This window comes from Simochromis diagramma, unplaced genomic scaffold (assembly GCF_900408965.1).
Source record: "Simochromis diagramma unplaced genomic scaffold, fSimDia1.1 OVJJ01000802.1, whole genome shotgun sequence".
Lineage (NCBI taxonomy): Eukaryota > Metazoa > Chordata > Actinopteri > Cichliformes > Cichlidae > Simochromis > Simochromis diagramma.
Window position 1 is genome coordinate 16,036,623 of NW_024387492.1, and position 22,132 is coordinate 16,058,754.

The 22,132-nt window shown below is 39.1% G+C and overlaps 2 long non-coding RNA genes across 2 annotated transcripts in view; one reads left to right on the forward strand and one right to left on the reverse strand.

Moving 5' to 3' along the window:
* Positions 1–22,132, forward strand: part of LOC120725421 — a 73,091-nt gene that overhangs the window by 24,684 nt on the left and 26,275 nt on the right. The window lies entirely within an intron of this gene.
* On the reverse strand, positions 11,669–14,764 carry LOC120725424. The gene is made up of 3 exons (XR_005694114.1): positions 14,543–14,764; positions 13,020–14,450; positions 11,669–12,891 (listed from the first exon to the last, which is right to left on the reverse strand). It is a non-coding gene; the product is annotated as an uncharacterized LOC120725424 (long non-coding RNA).

The window sequence follows — 22,132 nt, forward strand, 5'->3', positions numbered from 1 at the left end:
TATTTATGGCCCATGTGAGTATTGTTGCTGACCATGTCCATCTGTGTAAGGCCACAGTGCCCATCTTCTAGTGCCCAGCTTCTAGGATTAAATGCACATCACAAAATTTAAACCACCTTTCTTGAACAAAACTTTGTTCCTAAACATGGTCACCAGGTCCGAATCCAATAGAGAACCTCTAGGATGCAGTCAAACAGAAGATTCACATCAGATCAATCTGTCCATTCCCTTGACCTCTGACTGTCGTTGCTGTCCATGGTACTGATCAAAAGTTGGAATGATTGAATTGATATTATTAGGGTGATAAAGAGAGGGAGAGTGTTTGTTCAGGTATGACATAGCTAGTAAAAGACAAAAAAATATCTGTACTGGAGCCCATCACAGAGTTGCTACACCTGTGGTTAGGCAGTAAGCACAGAATATCCACTGCTAGCATTGCCATCATGTTTATAAGCAATTTCTTATTGTAACATTTTCTTGCTAACAATCTTAGTCAACATGCGTGATATAAGAACCTTTTAAAAATGCCTTCAGCACCTTAACGGTGAAAGCATGATAAAGTGGGAATGTCAGCTTTTGCTGAGCATGTTGAACACATGTAGACTTTACTAGTATTTCCAGTTTAGCATCTTTAAGAAATTACACTACACTTTATTTTTCAAGGATATGTTTAATCAGCCTGTAGCTATTTACAAGTAACAATGTTTGCGTTCTAGCTTTAAATTTAGAAGTGACTTTTTTTTGTGGTTTTGTTAATAATATATTTTTAGACAGCCATGCTAAAAATTGTATAGACACTACACTAAAAGGATACAATACAAGGAATTTTATAGAATGATGCATTATTGTAAATTAAATGGGATAGTCATACGGAAAGGAGAAAATCCAGTCTGTATCATATATAAAATAATAAAAAGAAAGGCAGCATGAAAAACTGGGGAGTTCATTGTATTTGGAACAGCAGAGCATGTCAGTGGAAGTGGAATAAGTTGAAACTGATGTAGCGTGGTGACCCTGCTGAGAGGGCAGTGTTGACCGACGCTCAGGGGTGTCATGTGCAGACAAAAACATGTCAAACAAGGGAATATCTCTTTAACTATTTCCAGAGGTTTAAACAACAAAAAACCAAAAAGAAGTTTTCCCCCTAAGTTCTAAGTTTAACCACTTAGACTTCTAGATTTTTTTTTTTGAAGTAATACAGATTGAATCTAAATTCTTAGTCAGCTGACATGTACAGAATATTAGACTTTCTTGCTGTTTACACATTACACCAGAGTGAACTGATATTCATGAGTCACACTCAAACTGACATCCACAGCTGAATTTACAGCAAAATATGAAATGTACTCTATATACAGTGCTGTGAAAGAGTATTCCCCCCTTCCTCATTTCTTAGTTTCATGCGTATTTGTCACAATCACATTTTTTCAGGTCATCAAGTTCTTTAGACAAAAATAACCTGAGTAAATGATGTTTTAATTTATTAAGTGTCATGGTCCTGGGTTTGTGAACCAGTGTTTTGAGTTTTGTGCTGTTTTTGAGCTTTGATGTCATCATGGTTATCACTGTTAGTGTTTTGGTTTCTGTCTCACTATTTCTAGCTCTAGTTCGTTGTTCTGTGATTTCTAGTTCTTAGGTTTTTTTCCTGTGTGTTCAGTGTCAAGTCTGTGTCTCTGTGCCTGTCGTGTGCTTCCTGTTTTATTTTGATAATCCTGTGTGCAGTGCATCTGGTTTTGCGTTCCCTTGTCTCATTAGCTCTGATTTCTCCCAGCCGTGTTTCCCTCCTGTCTCCCATTCCCTGATTGCTCAAATGTGTATTTGAGTCCTGTGTTTTCTTTGCTCTGTGTCGTGTTGTACCCTCACCATGCTGTGTCTTCACCTCTGTGTTATGATAGTTTTTCAGTTCTCTGTTCATAGTTCGGGTTTCTAGTTTCTTCAGATTCCTAGGTAGTGCTTAGTGCTTTGAGTTTCTTGTTTTGTTTCCTTGTCTTCATGAAGAGTTTTTCTAGCAATAAAAGCTGCGGTTTAAGTTTAACTTTCCGTTTCTGAGTCCTGCATTTGGGTCCTTCATCTTGCCTGCCGCACAACCCCCTAGATATAGCATGAATTAACTGGGATTAACCACATTTTCTTCAGATTCATTAACCACACCCAGATATTTTAACTCAAGATAGAAACCTGTTTGAAATCAAACCTGTTTGTTAATGTGAAATAGGCTATAAGATCTCAAAAAGCAGAACATCACGCCACACAGTTCCCTGTTTTAGTTGTAGCTCATTTGTAGCTCACGAAAATACCCACTCCAATCAAAAAAGCCTTCTCAGCTCTGGACAAACCTCTGCCTCTGTCATGGTCCTGAGTCTGTAGTTTATTTCTAAGTTCTGTTTTTTGCCACACTCACCTTTTGTTTGTTATCACTCGGGTTCTGTGTCAATAAAGCCCTCTCACTTCACTGCATATCCGCATCTTGGGTCCTTTGTTAAATTCACACGGCTTGCCCCGGCAACCTGTGACAGCCTCAGAAAAAATCCAGCTACAAGTTTAAATGGATCATTTCCACTCTGATAATCACAAACCAAGATTTCTGTGGTAGATTAAATCTAATTCCCTGGCATCATTAAATCTGACGAAATGTTTGAATTTAATTTATTTGGACACATTTACAGACATGATGGTTACCGCAGGCTCTCATTAGGCAATGTGCTTAAAATGACTTCAGTTAAAAGCATGCTGACTAGCCAGTAGGTTTAAGCCTACTATATAGTCTTTGGTTGTCATCTTAAAGCAAAGGAAGCCTGCATGCTTTGAGGCGATGGAAAAAATAAGCGCAATTCTCTTCCTTTTTGTGGTTGGCATCTTAAAAGTCTTTAATTCCTAAATTGCCATGTAGATAACACCATAAATACATGGCTGCTAACTGAGCAGAACACTTCAAATGTTCAACGATGTAATTACAGGAGCTGCGGGGATAAGAATAGTAAATATAAAGTGTTTTGGTTCATTGATTGTAACAAATAGAGATATTTGGTATTTTCCAAGCTATTTTTATTCCTCTTACATCAGTTTAGTTTGCAAGATGGTTTGTGTATGTTTCATTTTCTAATATTATAAAAAAATGTAGAATAATAAAATATAACGACAAAGGTCTGACTGTAAAATTGAAGTTAACACTTAGACGTAAAAAAAAAAGTGCATGCATATGAATGACATGTGTAAGCGTTTTGAGTTTTCAAATAGAAATGTATAAGAAACAGTCCATGTATCATTTTCGAACAGAGGATTAATGTATGGTACATTTTCATTTATGACCAACAAACTACTCAAAGACATTAAAGAGAGTAATTATTTCTTCTGTAGTAAACATGTGACTTCAACTTTTGTGGCCACTTTTGGTACCACAACAGACTTACCTTGGCTCCCTCACGTGCCCGTAAACTCTTAACCCGCTATATAATTACGAGTGGTGACCCACTGCAGTAGATGACAGCTGAGAGAGTTAAGTACCTCCTTAAAATGGTGGTCAGAGATATTTTTTTTACTTTAAGCTGTCTGACACACACACACACACACACACACACACACACACACACACACACACACACACACACCAAAGTGTACAGTAGATGAAAGACACTGACCATGATTGTACCGTTCCATCCAGTCTTACTGTAGGCTTGCACTGATGTTACCCTGTCATTTACACTGTCTGCCAACCCGTCTCTAGTGAATTAGGCCACAGTGTCTGTCAGCCGGACTAGAAGCAGCCAGTGTTTTGGATGGTGTTGCAAAGATTACGTCCACTAATGGACAGTGTTGGTCAAGTTACTTGAAAAAAGTCATCAGTAACTAATTACTGATTACTTCCCCCCAAAAAGTAATCCTGTTACTTTCAAAAGTAATTAATTACTTAGTTACTTAGTTACTTTTTATAAACACAATTTACAACCTGAATAGGTGATAAATCGATAGATCTTTCAGCCCAATTCTACTTTTTCTACATACTCCATCATACAAAATGTAATCAAATGGAAAAGTCCCTTTTTAAAACTTGTTTTATTAGTTTTAATCTTTTAACTTTATGCATCAAGCAAAAATTTAATTACCGTATTTTCACGACCATAAGGCGCACTTAAAAGTCTTAGATTTTCTTCAAAAAGTGCGGCGCGCCCTATAGCGCGGTGCGCCCTATGTGTTGTAAGGAGGACGTAGTAGAGAACACCATGAGAACGTTAAAGGGTGAAGTGTGGGCGTTGATCGTATATACCGGGACAATCGCACATACCTGTATAAAAGAACAGGTATGTGCATTATGCAGGACATCGTTGTTTTAACAACCCTGAAAATGGCAAAGAGACACGCTTACGAAGCACAGTTTAAACTGAAGGCCATCAGCTACGCGGAGGAACATGGAAATCGAGCAGCGGCGAGAGAATTTAAGATTAACGAATCGATGGTTCGCAAATGGAGGAAGCTGGAAAACAAGCTCCGACAGGTCAAGAAAACGCAGCTGAGTTTCCGCGGACATAAGGCGAGGTGGCTCGAGTTGGAGGAAAGACTCGAGCGGTGGATCATCGAGCAAAGAGCGAGCGGGAGAAGCGTTTCGACGGTCACCATTCGGCTAAAAGCAGTTTCACTAGCTGAAGAGATGAACATTGAACATTTCCAAGGAGGTCCGTCTTGGTGCTTTCGTTTTATGAAACGGTGCCATTTTTCCATCCGGACCAGGACTACGGTAGCGCAGCAACTTCCAGCGGATTATAAGGAAAAGCTGGCCATCTTCCGCTCCTACTGCAGCAAACACATCGGCGACAAAAACATCCAGCCCAGCCACATCACAAACATGGACGAGGTCCCGCTCACTTTTGACATCCCGGTGAGTCACACTGTGGAGAAGAAGGGGACCAGCACGGTAGCGATACGCACAACGGGGTATGAAAAGTCTTCTTTTACTGTTGTGCTTGGCTGCCATGCTAATGGACAGAAACTGCCGCCTATGGTGATTTTTAAGCGAAAGACTTTGCCTAAAGAGAAGTTTCCAGCAGAAATCATCATTAAGGCAAATGAAAAGGGCTGGATGGATGAGGAAATGATGAAAGACTGGCTGAGGGAGGTGTATGTAAGGAGACCAGGTGGTTTTTTCCACGCATCACCATCGCTGTTGATCTGTGACTCTATGCGTGCCCATCTCACAGCCGATGTGAAAAAACTTGTGAAGCAAATGAACTGTGAGCTTGCTGTCATTCCGGGAGGCCTGACAAAGGAACTCCAACCGCTGGACATCGGTGTGAACCGCCCGTTCAAAGTAAGGCTGCGAGCGGCCTGGGAGCGATGGATGACCGGTGGAGACCACAGTTTCACTAAGAGTGGAAGGCAGCCCCGGGCGAGTTACGCCACAATTTGCCAATGGATTGTAGATGCTTGGGCTAACATGTCTGCTGGCACTGTTGTTCGAGCTTTCGCAAAAGCCGGCATCGTTTCCGAGGAGCCGCACGGCACGGAAAGTGACTCGGACGGTGAAGACAGTGAACCTGGCATGTTTGATGGAGATTTAGCGCAGCTGTTCAATTCAGACACAGAGGATGAGGACTTCGATGGGTTTGATTGATGATAAAAATGTGAGTACCAAACTTTGTTTTGCTCCTGCTTTATTTTTAAATACGCACACTTGTATGCTTGTGTGTTGTTGATGATGACGATTATTGGTAATAAAAATGTGAGTACCAAACTCAGTTTTGCTCCTGCTTTATTTTTAAATATGCACACTTGTATGCTTGTGTGTTGTTGATGATGACGATTACCGGCAATAGAAATGTGAGTAAGGTACCGAATTCAGGTTTGCTCCCGCTTTATTTTTAAATACGCATACGGTACTTGTATGCGCCCTATGGTCCAGTGCGCCTTATGTGTGTGTTAAATACAGTAAGAGCACACATAACTGAGACTGCGCCTTTTAGCACAGTGCGCCTTATGGTCGTGAAAATACGGTATATGCAACATTCTCTGACTGGAAGAAATTTGTTTAATATTTAAACCTATTTTCTGCACATTCCAGCACATAAAATAATTTTTTTTGTGTGTGTTTACACTCAGTCTTTCAAATAGATGCAAGTAAAACACAGCAGAAAATAAATAAAGTCAAAGACTAGCGGTCCTGTTGCTCTATTTTCACCTGTAAAGCAGGAGTAGGGTAGGCGGAGGTTTACCCTGGTGCAGGTGTGCCGCAGCGGTCAGTTGAAGAATCCGCGAGTTTCTCTGTGAATTTCCCATTACGTCATAGCGCACTCGGTGCTCGCTTGGAAGTTTAGGGGGTTTTTTTTTCGCTGTAAAAAGAAGTTTTCTTCCCACACACAACGGACGCTAATGTTTTTGTCACTTTTTATGGAATCAAACTTAAAGTAAGGTCAGTACTTCCACGCTTTAAACGCTGCACGCTCATACTCTCTCCTGCACTCGATATATTATCCATTGTTGATCTGCACACAGCTGTTGTCATGAACGTCGCACTTCCTTACGTCATTGTCATGAGACATTCTCGCAAAAAAAATCACGGTTTTAGTAACGCAGTAACGCAGCGTTCCTACGGGAAAGTAACGGTAATCTGATTACCGTTTTTGCAATAGTAATTGCTTATTTTACTCGTTACTTGGAAAAAGTAATCGGATTACAGTAACGCGTTACTGCCCATCTCTGCTAATGGAACCCATAAAGTCTCACAAATAGTAAAAGTAATGACAATTGGATAACATTTATTTACAGTGGCTGCATTTTTATATTTTATTCATTTCTATGTCCCGTTTCCTTTGCTGCATGGTTAAATAGATAGAAATTAATAGCTGGCCATCTTCTGAGAAACAGTGTAAGTCAAATGATAGCATCCACAGTAATGTGTTTTTTTGGGAGCAACTTGTCTTGCATATTGTTGGTTGGGCATATTTGACATCCTACTCAACATCCAAGAGATAGCCTTTATTTTCACTTCAATCACCCCAAAGACACTACAAAAGTAGAGAAAAAATCCCAGTCATTGAACAACCCCCTTTGAGCAAGACGTTGGTGACAGTGGGAAGAAAAAACTCACTTTTAACAGGAAGAATCCTCCATCATAACCAGGCTCAGGGAGGAACTGCCAACTGCTGTGGCCAGTTGGGGGTGATAGGAGAAGACAGAATAAAAGACACATTTGTTGTAATCAGTTGGCCTATAACTTAGTTTAGTCTTTAGTCAATAAGCCTTTTTTCTTCTTCTTTTTTTTTTTGGGCGCCAGTCATTTTTGGTTCATTAGCAATCCAAATTTTTTTCTGAAGTCCAAGAAAGAAGAAAGATCCCCAACAGATTTACTTTACCAAGTGGATCATCACAGCCTTGCCATATTGGTCCATTTGACTGACCTTCGTTTAATTTATTTTAATTTAATTAATTTTTTTAAATTTTATTTTATTATTCATTTTTAGTTATTACAGACACGACAGACATGACTGGGGGATAGGAAAGGGAGAAAGAAAGAAAGGGAGGGAGGGAGGGAGGGAAAGACGGGAAGAGGGATAGTGAGAGAAGACACTAAAAAGAAATCCACTGGATCTGCTGTTGAAAGACGAAAAAAACAAGCAAAAGGAGAGCAACAGAATAAACACAACATCACAGCAATAACCTAGACAAGTATAAGGAGCAGTAAATACTAAATATTCAATGTTATTATCCAGCACGCAAGACCGACAGCGCACAATGTGCTTTGAGGAAGCAGCCAAGAAAGATATAGTTTGTGTCTGTGAGCACCCATGTGTACACCTATGTGCACACCTGTCTGCATGAGCGCACTTTTATTCAAAAGGTTTCTCCATGTAACGATCTTACCGGCACACTTTTGAACCGGAGGTTTTCGGAAAGCTTTTATTTTGGTATTTTCGTTGATCTGTACAATAAATTTGCATGTTAGCCTAAATATTTAGTTTTCTGTAACATTTAGATTTAACATTTAACATTTAGATTTAAATATAACATTTAGATTTAAATATAATATTTAGATTTGACATTTAGATTTAGATTTAAATATAATATTTAGATTTAGATTTGACTTTTAGATTTAGATTTAAATATAATATTTAGATTTAATATTTAACATTTAAATTTAAATATAATATTTAGATTCAACATTTAGATTTAACATTTAGATTTAATATTTAACATTTAGATTTAACATTTAGATTTAATATTTAACATCTAGATTTAACATTTAAAATTGTGTTTAAAATATGAAAAGTTACAAGTATTTTACTAAATGTTGTAAAAAAATTACTCAAAAAAACATGTTTTTGTAAAGTTTTGAGCTAAATGTAGAAAAATTTTGCCGTTACTTTCAGCATGTTTCACTTTACGAATGGCACCTCATAGCTGTGGAGGTCAGGTAGCACTCTAGACTCTACAGACCTCCACATAGTGATGACGGTCAGAACCAAAAATGTCAAATTTGGATTCATCACACCATAAGATATGTTATGATTTTCAATCGAGTTCTTATATAATTTGGCACGCCTTAGTCTTTTCTCTCCATTTCCCTTCCATAATAATAATAATGATGTCTTTACAGATACCCTCTCAACTGTTACCATCACAAATGGTCTCAGTTGAGACTCAGTGAGGCTTCAATGAACAGGAGATGGATCAGCTGACAGGCAAAATAACACAAAATGGGGGATGACTCAAACTTTTCGCACAGTAGTGTGTTAAGAGCTCTGGATTATAGTGCAGAGAAGAAGCCATGCTGTCAACCACATAATGAAACACATTAAATCTACTGCAGCTGAAGCACTTTTTTCCCACGGTTTAGTCAATTTTAGGCAGCACAATTACGTTGTTTGGGTTGGGAGGAGTTCAGGGTTTGGTTTAGAAAAAAACAAACAGTCAAATAAAATGTTAAATGAAAATTAGAAAGACATTTTCTACATAAAGAGTTCTGGCTTTTTCAGTCCATGGACCACTTATAACACCAAAGCAAATTTGCATGCACATTTAACACTCATTTCAGATGTTATATAAAGAGCCATGATGAACACAAAACAAGGGCGAAAAGAAATTCGGAGAATGATGATTACTTAAACAGCCTATTGCAAATATTTACGTTTAGGCAGGTGTATTTATACATTAAAGAAATATATTTTATGTAACTTTAAATCTGAGTAAAATTTGAGTACATCACAAACAGGTTTTTGTTTGCTTCATGGTTTCTTTAATAAACCAAACATTATTCAAGCACTGCATATAAAACAGAACAGCATATTGTCTGTGTGAACACGTCTGTTACAGTACTGTATAAGGAGCCCACTGTTCTCATAAGCCGCCACGTTCTGCGCGGTTCTTGGAGGAATGTCAGTAATTAGCTCAGTAATCACAAGCTTTAGGAAATCTGCAGGAAAATGGGCTTTATTGCTGTGTGAAGGCCTTCTGTCTGCACTGCTTTCTAAAAGGCTGGTTTTATTGTGATGTGAGAGCTCAACATATCAACAGGTTACAGTATGAAGCAGAGGTGCAAGTCGCAACCTCAGTTCTCAAGTCTTTAATTGTCAACCAAGTCCCGAGTTACAGCAATGATTTCAAGCAAGTCAAATCTTTGCTAACCATAAAACGGATATGGCGGCTACACACCTGTTTAAATTAAATTTCTATTTTTTCACTAGCTCAAGGTCTGCCAAAGTCATTAGATTAATGTGGGTTTCTTCCAATCAGAGTTAAAACAAATGGGTTATATTTTCAGTCTCTTACAAGTGGAAAACATTTAAATATAGTTCATAGTGAATTGAATTGTCCAGAAGCATTTAACAGATGTTATTATTTACAATTTAACCAAAAAGAATTACACTATATGAGACATGCTTGACATGAAAGAGCCACTGAACAAGAAGGTGTTGAACCTTACTTATTTTCATCATTTGCAAATAGAATAGTCGGCTAACTATGTCAGCAGAGACCTTCAAAGGATTTTCTCGAGAGGATTCAGTTTTTCTTTATCAATGAACAGTTGGCTTTTGCCCACCTCCAGAGGGCTCATGATTCAGTTTCTCATATTTGTGTCAACTGATTTGCAAAACAAGCCTCTTCGATGTAAGGCCCATTGTTTAGGATGTGTAGTCCTCATGGGATCATCATGATGTTCCGCAGAACTTTCTTTTGCTTTTTGAGTACAATATATGTACCTGTTCCTCTCTCAAAGCACCTCTGCACTTTCATTGTTTGTGTCCATAAAAGAGAGGACCGAAACACGGCAGCTCTCAATGAGCTGCACCAACTCGCAGTGCTGTATTCGTGTAGCACTCAAAAATGACAAAAAGCAGCCATGAACAGTCTGCTTTTTCCACAAAAGGCTGCAGTGTCACATGAGCCCAGGAGGATGCTTTCTCACTCTCGCATGTTGAATGGAAGCCAGACAAATGTGACAATAGTGACTCAGCAAGCAGATGAATTCACACCAATGCAAAATACTCCAAACTCTTTCTCTTGCCTCTCTCTATGCCAGGCTCCTACAGGCAGATGAGATCTGAAGAGGAGACTTCTCTTGTGTGAGTATGTGTGCATCCATTATCAAGGCAACCCATCTCCCCTCTGGTCTGAGTGCTTCTCCAAAGTGTACAGTACAGCTAGCGAAGCTGAACAGAGAAAGGACTCCATTCTTCTCCCCCTCCTGCCTTATGGCAAAATGGCAGCACTACCTGAAGCTCTAGTTTCTGTGGTCCTTTTGTCTCGCGCCACCGATTGAGGGCACAAAATGGGTCTGGAGGGAACCCAACACCGCACCCTCACGTTCCTGTCAAAGCTATAGTCACAAGAATGAAATAAAGGGAGCTGTTTCCATGAAACCATGAAGGTAGAGAACTCAGACATTCACTTATTAATTAACTGTGCTTATAAAAATTCTTGTTTTAGTTCAGTTCCATCCCTTTGCGTTGAACCGGAAAAGAGATACCTCACTACCACCTGCCTGTAACCTTTAAATAGGTATTTTCCGCTTATTCTTGAAACTGTCCCAGGTGGGCTGCCCAGTAAAGAAATGCCACTGACCCAGTAATGTGAGCAGGATGCCTTCCTCTGAGTAGCTCTGCTCTACTGCTCTGGTCTGGAATATTACAGAGGCCAGTTGCAGTGGAGGCTTGTAACTGGAGCTTTTTGGTAAAGGAATGTTGCTGGTAAACACAGCTTTGCTATTAGATACGTGTGGTACCAAATCTGACCTTCACTATCAAAGGGATACACTACCTGTGCATGGTGACATGCCAGTAGCTCAGAGGATTAGTTTTGTGGGTGTGTGTGACTGCATGTGTGTGCTGTGCAAGTGTCACAAAACATGAACAAAAATTACACTGATTGTGCTATATTCTATAAATGTTGATCTATTACCTTCTAAATGGTGCAAGATACAAAGTGGCATACATCCATACATTGAGCAGGGACACAAAGTACTTACATATTTAAAACAACAACAACAATCTGCTCAAATAATGACACAACAAGCCACATTATTTTCAAGATAACTACACTTTAAAACTCTCCAACACTATAAGGGGTCGAGTTTAGTGACTTGAATTAGCAGAGCTAGCAGGTTTAGTTTTCAGTGCACGGCTTTGAATCAATTTAATTGGATGTATTCTGTGAAAATGCACAGGTGCACCAAAGATTGAACTTTTACCAGACTGTAAACATGTTTATTTCTGCTATAAAATTGGGCAAAATAACATAGATGTCTATGGGGACTGACTCAGTTTAAGAGCATTTATTGGATGCTATTTGAAAGAATGCAATAACAAAAACAGCTATCCAGCCAACATGTCTTAAAAATCCATTAATCGTTATTCTTTACAATGTGCGGGCATGCACGTGTATTAATGGCTCCACAAACCCTTCTCTCAGTCTCTGTTTTTTTCCGTTTCCCCCCTGACACATTTCTGCCTACTTATGAGCCAGTTTTTTTTCTCATCAACTTTGGCTACATTTGTCACATAGCCTGGCACTAACCCTTGCAAGGCTATTCCAGTTTGAGTGGAAACCTTGGTCTGTCCTGGACCTGTAGCCCACATTAGTCACTTCTGTAAACTTTGTCACAGTGTCAGCGACAGCAGAGACTGGAGTCCCTCTATTTTTTTCTTGGTCCTTTCTTGGTGTAATTTAGCCAGACGAGCTCCTCGTCATGGGGCCTTGACAGCAGAGTACAACTGATTCAAGATGCACATTTCTGTACTGTGTTTCGGAAAGTGTTATATTACAGTCTGAAAACGGAAAAATACATGACAGTGTTTATGCCAGAAGTGTCTGTGAGTGATCGGGCAGTAATGCTGTCCACTCGCTATAACACTAAATCCTGCTTGAATGGCACAGACAGAACTGTGACGCAAGTGGGTGAGAAAGAGAGGAAGGAACCAGGTAGTGTTTTAGCTGAGAAAGTAATTAACATACAGTTATCCAGACACTTTATTAGGTACACCTTGCTAGTACCACTTTGGCCCCTCTTTTGTCTTCAGATGTGTCTTAATTCTTCAGTCTATAGATTCAACAAGGTGCTGGAAACATTGACATATTAACATATTTTGTCAGCTGCACATCCATGATGTTCCACCACATCCCAAAGGTGTTTCATTGAACTGATGGTGACTCTCGAGGCCCATTTGGTACTAAAGGGCTCAGAATGTGCCAAGACAGTATTATGTACACCGTTACATCAGCACCTTAAAACTTTGATACAAGGCAAGATAGATCCATTCTTTCATGTCCATCCATCCACCTATCGATTAGACCATCCATTGTCTTCCACTTATCCTCATCAGGGTCACGGGGGTCGCCGGGCTGGAGCCTATCTTCAGGGCGAGAGGAGGGGATACATCCTGGACAGGTCCCTATTCTGCTGCAGAGCTAAAATATAGAGACAGACAACTATTCACACTCACAGTCATACCTATTGGCAATCACCAATTAACTTAACACCACTAACTGCATGTCTTTGATTTCATGCAAATTTGGCCCAGAGAACTGCTACTTACTGGTTATCTTCTGTCTTTCAGGCTGTTTTCTCTGAACCCTAGAGTTGGTAGTGTGGGGAAAATCCCAGCAGATCAGCACTTTCTGAAATATTTTGACCAGCCCATCTGGCTCCAGCCTGTTGACCTGCCGAGCCTGAAAAACACTGGTTGAAACCCTGTTTGATCTCAAGAACTGAAGAGGAGATAATTATAATGGATCATTAGCAACACAGATCAAGAAAGGCAGGGTACACCCGTAACATGTTGCCATTCTGTCTCAAGGGTTAAGGGTAAAATGGAAAATTACAAGTTAATCCTGTTGACAGCCTGACATAACAAACACGAAAAGCTTTAAAAATGGCATGAAAGACTGCAGCTGGGTTAGTCCTGACTTTATTCTTGACCCACACAACACACAAAGTTGTCATAGTGCTAGCTACCAATTCACACTACCACAACATACCATGCCTCAGTTAAAACCAGTCTTAACTTCTTCAGACATTGGCCTGTTTGCAGTAACAGTGTCTCAGTCACAGCTGTTTACAACCTGGTCTCTCACGCAGTGCTGACCTGTTGAGAGGTTCAGGGCACATGTGGAAATCTGTCTGCCACAGCTATCTTTAATATTTCACACCTCTGTGTGAAGAATAGGGGGAGTCGATTTGTGGCCAACAACAGAGAATACTCTATTTCCTGCAGGCGGTCATACGTTGGTTTGAGGTTTCAAACTGAAGACATTGTGGCTTTTTTCAGGCCATGGTGCAATGGTCTGTGTTTGTGCAAGAAATGTTCATATTGAGAAAATAATAAAAGCTTGTGTTATAGTTTCCAGTGTGGGTGTATATTGTTGTTCATTAATATTACGGTATATTCTTTCATTATTGAATTCAAATGATGTGTCTTACTGTAAGTGCTCTGCTGGACTTAAGCAGCTTCTCATCAGGGACTTTTTTCTTTTCAATTCCAGTAGAGCTGTTTTGTACCACTGACAGAAAAACATTCCTAAAGCATAATGCCTCTACCACCAGATTTGATGGTACAGATATTTTTTACGGGTTCATAGTCACCATTTTTTGTGCCAAATAGCTCAATTTGGGCTCACCCAACCGCATGATATTCTCACAAGTCTTGTTTAGCTGTCCTGCATGATTTCAAAACATAACGATGTAATGTGCCACCCTTAGTTTTCTTGAATGTTGTCACACCTACTTTGAGATCATTAACAAGATCTTCTTGTGTAGTTCTGGGGTTATCCCTCATGGTTTTGATGATCATCGATGCTGCCTGTATGCTTAGTCGAGGTCAAAGAGTGGTAGACAGCAATGGGGTGCGGTGACTTTTACAGAAAGTGAAAGTCTACACTTTCATTTAAAAAAAAAAAAAATTATATTAAAAATATGTCAACCATGTGTGCACTGCTCTTCCATGTGCTGTTGTTGGTCTGTCAGCCAGCTGTGGAGAAGAGTGAAGTTAAAACATACAAAGAACTGAAGTGAAACTGACTGTTAAAACAATGAAGTCTCCACTTCAGCCACAGTTTGTACCTTTCATGCTGTAGTTTTGATCTCTGATCATTTTTTCACACTTCTCCTGTTCTGCTGTCACTTCCTTCCCTGTTCTGGCCCAGGACATCGGTCATCTGTGTCCACGAGCATGCAGTTGGGATTTTGGAGTACTGCATGTCAGCATGTCTGCATTGCTCTGTATGTTGTCCAAACACAAACCACAGCTGGACACATCTGTAGGACCATAAATTTTACTTAACATAGGAAGCATATCTGTTATAATGATAAACCAGAGGGTTGGTGTACTTGCTAATGCTAGCTCCATTTCCAAACAACACAGATGGTAATTGAGCTGAGAGCAGTGAAAGCAGTGAAAGTTCACCTCCCTAAATGTGGTTCTGCCATAGGTTTCTTCCTGTTAAAAGGGTATTTGTCGCTAAATACTTGCTTTATAGGGTGTCAGCTGATTGTTGGGGTTTTATTTGTATTACTGTACAGTCTTTATTTTGCAGTGTAAAGCCACTTGAGGCTTTGACTGTTGTCAGGATTTAGTATAATTAACCATGGATGCTGGCTGTCAGTAACTATGTTGTTTCCAACTAAGCTTTTACTGGATGGTATGTATTATAAACAAATACTTATTCCCTCACTACAATGCACACGATTCAATGTGAAATTTAATAAAATGTTTCACTGAAACTGTAGCCTGGTCATTTCTTAAGTGCTTAAAGTTATGAATTCAAACACGTATTTACTCTACTGTCAACTTTGTTCCCGTTGAGTGAAAATAAAACACATTTCGTAACAACTGAATTTTTCTGTCAAGGTTTCACAAACGTTAAATTAATCTTGCACTTGCCTGAATTCCTTTGCATTACAGCTGGACCCAAATCAGATGTCTCGCTCAATTTTTTTGAAGAGAAACATTGTCAGTGCCGCTCTGCAAGCACAAGGTTTGCTCTCTGGCTGCAGGCCCGCCTCTGTGCCTTTAGTCTGTTCAGCGAGCGTGAGAAGAGAGAAGCGAGCAACAGCACAGATTAGTTAGCTATGTGTGCAGTGTTGTTTTTGTGGTTTGTTAGCGAGATGGAGGCTGTGTCAAAGAAAAAGCAAGAAACACATTGTGTTGCCTCTATCCTCTCCAAATGATTATTTATATGCAAGCATAGTTAATGATTGGGTTTGGTCTTGTAGTTTTAGATCCCGTGTTATCACATGTTTGGTGGCGGCCAGTAATTTAAATGACCTGAATATGTAATGAAAAAACTGTAAAAGTTCAAAAAAAGTTAAAAGCAAACTTTATTTAATAAAAACTAAAAGAAATATAAGCAAAACTTCATCTTTTGAAGTGCTTTAAACCTCTGCAGCCGCTCTGCTGTGTGTTTGTTGTATATTTTCTCTTTAACTCTTAAACATGCGACTGTACAGTGATGCTAATGTGCAGCTGTGTCATACTGGTACAGATAGTGGAGGTGTACCATATGGGCACACAGTGTCTTTGCTGTTGCAGTGACGGTGTGTTTGAAGCAGCGAGTCTGTAACTCCACACAAGGCCAAGGCCAGGAGGAATTACAGGCCATCGGATAAACATAAGCTGTAGAGCAGTAGCAGGGCGTGCTCCTTTCAGGAAATTAAAAGCCAGTGCTTCTTCCTTCAGTCTGCCCACCTTCTCTCATCTCCTGCCAGTTCAGTTAAATGAATAGCAAACTAATAGTGTCTGGGACTTTTCCTATCTACTGTTGTCTGTAGAGGGCATTCACCTTCACATTATCATACAAGTATAACAAAAAAGAATACTCTAACTAATTTTTCACAGGCATGAAAGGGATCATGGCATTAGCATAATGAGTACTGTACCATGTCTTAGTTGTTTGCTGTAATCTAGAGGTGCATTGTCAAAACATGCAGTCAGTAAGAGCTGCAACAGCTTGGTAAGACTGATTCCTTTTGTATCAGTGATGTTTTGATGACTCAGTTTTCCCTTTTGATGAAATGAAAAAACACCCTCTGTCTCTTGGGGAATGAATCAAGCATAAAAACAAAACACCTCACTGAATCTAAGCCTTTGAAATCCTTATCGAAGTTACTAATGTTCAGTTAGCTAAACATGTAAACAGCTGATAACTGTTGAAAACTGCTGAACACCTTTCTGTCATTATTAGATCAAGAGGAAAAATGTAAACACACTTTTCTTTACACCCTAGAAACTACTCAGAAGCTAGATAGCTAGTTGCCTCATAAGTTATATCTGATCAGAGTATTTTCCACTTCTGAGTTCAACGATAAAGTAGTTGAACTTTAGAAATGCAAGAAAATGTTGATATAAAACTCCCATAGTGTGATTAGTCAGTGGGATGTTGGAGGAAAAGAACATTTGTGAATACATTTAAGGTTGCTCATTACAAATAATCAATAAAAGAAAGGAAATATTCCAGTGCAGGGACAAGAAAATCTGTTCTAAATTGTGAAAATCTTCAAAGATGACTCGCTCTTGAAAAAGAGATTGTTGCATTGTGGTTAAGCTGGATAGTGGAGCACTTGTATATTAGTCAAGGAGAAGATGTGCTTAGTGTTTCCATGCTGCGGAGTAAAAGCAGGCCTCTGGCATGGCTCTCAAAGTAATAAAATAGGAAGCAAAGATGAATTTCATCCAGAATGGAATTCTGGTCACGTAGCCGTCTTTGCCAACATGGTCCCTGTCTGTTTTGGAGCATTCAGCCTTTTTGCTGCTTCTCTGCTTTACATGTGACCAGATGACAACGGGGAGAAATAAACAGAAGTAATGTACAAAACACACCACACAGATGTGACAGAGGAGGAACAAATGTGGTCACGCGTGCTGAACAGTGACTTAAAAAATGTAAAATTATGATGGATGGTATGAAAAAGAACTAAAATTTCCCCCTTATAGTTTTTCATTTGCAACTTATATTTAATTAACCATTATCTAATTATGAAATTTTTTAAACCTGTTGACATGCGTCAAAAGATGATGAAGGTCACCTTTTTTCCATCAAAATATTTGCTGCATGTTTAAGTTCACCAGGTGCAGTCAGCTCAGGGGTCAGAGGTCAGAGCACATCCTAGCCAGGAATCCCATCATGTCTGCCAAAAATCACAGGAAGCGCATTGTTCTCTATGGGGAATTACTTTATGAGGGCTTACAGAGAGGAATTATAGAAACGTAGCCAAAGTGTTTATGTGATTACACGGCAGTTATGTCACTAAGTCTGACCTAATAAAAAGAACTTCTTTGGTTGACTGATGCCATGATTGTTTTAGTTCTCATAAAACTTTAGTAGAGTTGTGGTTTGGAGTTGCTGCAGAGCCTCTGATTTGGAAAACACAAAGATCAGAAAATCCTGGCTGTTCCACTGAGTGTCCCAGAGTGTGTTATTATAAAATGACCCCTCATGTGACATCCAGCTGTCTGACACTTCAACGCTGGTATTACAGAGAGTGGAACCATTTGAGCTTCAGCGGTTTATCTTATAAAGGTGTTTGCAAATCTTTTAAAACAAAGATAGACTACATTCAAGTATGTGGTTATTGACCAAAGACAATTTGTGTAATATATTAATTAGTGTTATCATTCGTAAAACTAAACTGCAAGACATTTTCAGTATTTTTTGCGCCTCTTTGACTCATATGATTATAAATTAGAAACCTTTGGGTAAACATTTGAACATTTGTCCACCTGGGCAACAGCACTCTGCCACAATAATTATATAAGGGTCGATGCTGTCCTTCTCAAGTTAAATGCAGTGTATGAATGGTAAAAATCTGTGAAGGTCATTGTAATTAATGTAAAAGTAAGCATCATTTTATTATACTAACACTAATAATAATAATACTTGAATCGCAAAAGAACAAGCACTGAGTTGGACTTACCTCTTTGTTCCTGCCAGACTGTCTGTGGGTCTTTGCATGTGAATGCTTCAGCCATTTGATGTATCATATCACTCATCATAGATGAGTCCAGATGTTGCACAACCTCTGGAGTGATTAAAGTGATGACTTAACCAGATATGGTGCCTGCAGCTATTTTTTGTTCTCACAAATAGTAGAGTGCAGGTGTCATTGGGGTTTTATTTTGATCCCACCCTCCACACCCACGTAACTATAATGGCAAGAAAATGCTTTGACTAAACCACATCCCAGATCTATTTTTCACTGAGCCTTTATTGTTCGAGATCATGTTATTTTCTTCCTATTTGAGTCTCGAATACTGTATGCACAGGTGGCGTCCTGCAGCTCCTGTACTTAAGGAGGTGGATGGTGGGGAAATACCACAGTATTCAGTGGGGGGTCCTCCATCTTAAAATAACACTCCAACACCTCTGTACACAGCAGCAGGAAGCAGAGAGGTGTTGAATGACAGAAGGAGGACGAGTGAGGTCAGATCAAATGTAACATTTCAGGTTTGAGGTTTGAGGCTAGCTGTGGCAGTTGTGCAAATGCGGTGCAGTCTCTCCAATTAGGTGGATGAATTACATGAGCTAAAAAAAAGCATTTTTAACTTCAGGGTGGATGCCCTTTGTTCCATTCATCAGCATATTATTCACTACTTTTTGCTCACACATTAAAGGTTTGTGAGCAAATTGAGGGATACAGCTTTGGCCTGTCATTATTTGAGGAGAGTGGGTGGCAACTAATGACTGAACTGGTTTGCAATTGCAGGACTACCAGTTAAGTTCTGGTCTGTCTGGGAAATTTTTAGCACTTGCAGATCGTCTTGCTTCAGCTCATTTAAGTCTAACAAGAGCTATTTGATTCATCTCTGACCAAGACACCCACTTTAGGTTCACTGATGATTCTAAATCATGAATGTGAGTGTGAATGCTTGTGCATCTCTCAGTGTTAGCCCTGCGATAGACTGTCAACCTATCTAAGGTGTACCCTGCCTCTCACCGTATGACAGCTGGGATAGGTATCGGTCCACCAATCCCAGCTTTCATAGCTAACCTGGATTTACGATTACTATGAATACATGAGTTTGAGCTTTAGAATTCTTTTTTCAACACAAACATAAGGAGAACATGTAAATTCAAACTTAACTCAACTCAAAGTTCTGGAGAAAAAAAACCTTGACCCGTCCCTAAAGAACCTCATAAAAGACTGCAAAAACAAAGCATAACTCACATCAGCACGCCAATGCAAGGACAAGGGTGTATGCTCAGCTCTAATCAAGCAGGTAACCATATGGTGCAAGGCTCAATGCAGTGGCTTGGATTAGAGTTCAGTCCAGGTCCCATTGCTGTGTGCTTCCTCTTTCCTATATAAAACTTCGCTGTCTTATGAAATTATGATGACAACACCCAAAAAAGAGTTTAGAAAAACAAAGCAAAAAAAGGCTTCATCTGAAATTTATTTACCACTTCTTATCCTGGAGTTTTTGTTTTATATATATATATATATAAAGAAATAAAAAATTTCTTTATTAAAAAATAAGCATAATGAAGAGTACTCTTGACTCATTAGAAATTAAGACAAAACAGTCTAAAGGTACTTTATTGGATGGATAGATGGATGGATGGATGTTCGTTCAAAAGCAGGGTTTGCAGAAATCATGTTGGAACAAACACCAAAGCAAATCAAAAAGAATGGGAATTGATAAATGACTTATCAATTAGATTTCTTATTGACTGTTTCACTGGCTCCACTTGGAGAGTCACCACCATCTCTAAGGTCTAAGGAGCTTAGAAGAAAAAGCTTCTGGGCTTCTTTAAGTTGCTTGAATGACTGATCTGACCTGGATGACTGAGAACCTTCACAGACATATTGCCATACATTTTGGGAGGAACACCCTTCAACTGGTGCGGGAGTATGAAAAGGAATCAAGGAAATTATCGGGTTATAGGAACCATCTCCGTTTCAACTTCAAGCAACTTAAAGAAGTCCAGAAGCTTTTTCTTCCAAGCTCCTTAGACTACGATGACCTGGATGACTGAGAACCTTCACAGACACCATCTCTAAGCAGCATATCAAAGTCATTACATTTGTGCAAATTGTATGTGTGCAGTGTGGCCAAATGTTTATGCATGTTGAAGGTATTTCCCGTCTTATTTGTGTTCAGTGTTGGGGTTGTTATTGAAAAAAGTAATGCATTACACATTACTTCTTACTGTTCTTAAGAATAATGCATTATGTTACTTAATTACTCCCCAGAGAAAATAATTTGTAACACAACTTTTTATACATTACGCTCACATTTCTCCATAAAATGACCTGAAACACACCATAATTACCAGTTAACAAAGTAAACCTCAAATAGCCAAGCGGGCTAACCCAGACATTGATATGTGTCTACTTCAAATGCTTTAACTACGTCACATCCAGGTTTAGAAACATCAGTGAATCCAACGTTTGTGGGGGGTTTTGGAGGGTGAAGCTAAAATACATGGAAGAAACACATACTATAACAGGCAGAAAAACTCCACACAGAAAGAAGTCATTGGTGACTCTTTTTTTTCTGTGAGGTAACTAACCAATACATGATTGTACTGCCTATCGTATCAGTTTCCCCAAGTAAGAGATGTGATATAATTTATTTAAAGGTTTAAAGGAAGATATTAGTGGAAAGACATTAAGATAGAATTTACAGAGTTTTCTGTAAACTGGTATGTGTTAACTCTCGCATCCTGAAATGTGCAGGATGTACAGCTTAAAATAGGCCGTAAAGTAAACATGTGGGTGTTTGTAGGCAGCTGACAGAGACCTGTGAAAAATGCAGCCAGTATTAGGATGTCTGGTCTTTAATATTGCCACATTAGGTTATTATGGATTATTACAATACTGACCTGTCTAAGTTAACAAGAAGGAGTTCATAATCAGCTTCCTTTTTTTTAAGGGAAATGTTGTAATGTAACCAGTTAATTTATATTTTCTTCTCTCCATTTGACTGCAACAGGATAAAGAGTCATTCTATTTGCCATAAAATGATCTTCATAATCATATCTAAACACAACTATGTCTGGTCTGTCTTATTCTGCATATGTCTTATGCAGCCACTGTGGCTCAAAGGCCTAAGTCACAGGAACTCAAACATCAACGGAAAGTCTAAGTCAGAATGCATCACTCTGCATGACACCAGTCATTAGAAGTCACTGAGCTCTTGTTGTATTTCACCTGAGTGAATCTGAACTGTAAAGTGCACATGAAAAATTACCTGTATGTTTTCATTTTTAGGACACATGCATTAGTAAGCTTTTGCAGCCATATGTCACCAGAACTCTGAGGTCTTCTATTCAGTGCTGGTTATCCATCCTTAAGTCTAAAAACTAAAGGTGTCAGAGCCTTTGCAGATGTTGCCCTACACCTTGAAACTCTTTGCCCTCTGATCCATGACCTACAAGCTCAGTCGACTACAAAAGTTCAAAAAGAGCTTATTTTTTTGAACTGACATTCAGGTAGCATTCTTTTAAATGCCCTTTTATTTCTAACATCCTGGTGTCCTTTTACTCCTGGTCTTAGTTTGTTTTTTTGTTTTTTGGGGGGGCTCAGGTTTTCAGAAATCGGCAGTTACAAAATAACAACAATATAACAAATTCAGCACACACGTATATAATGCCTTTCAGTCAATGTCAAGGTTTGTGTCAATCTAATATTTGCATATTGCAAAAGAGGTCACAC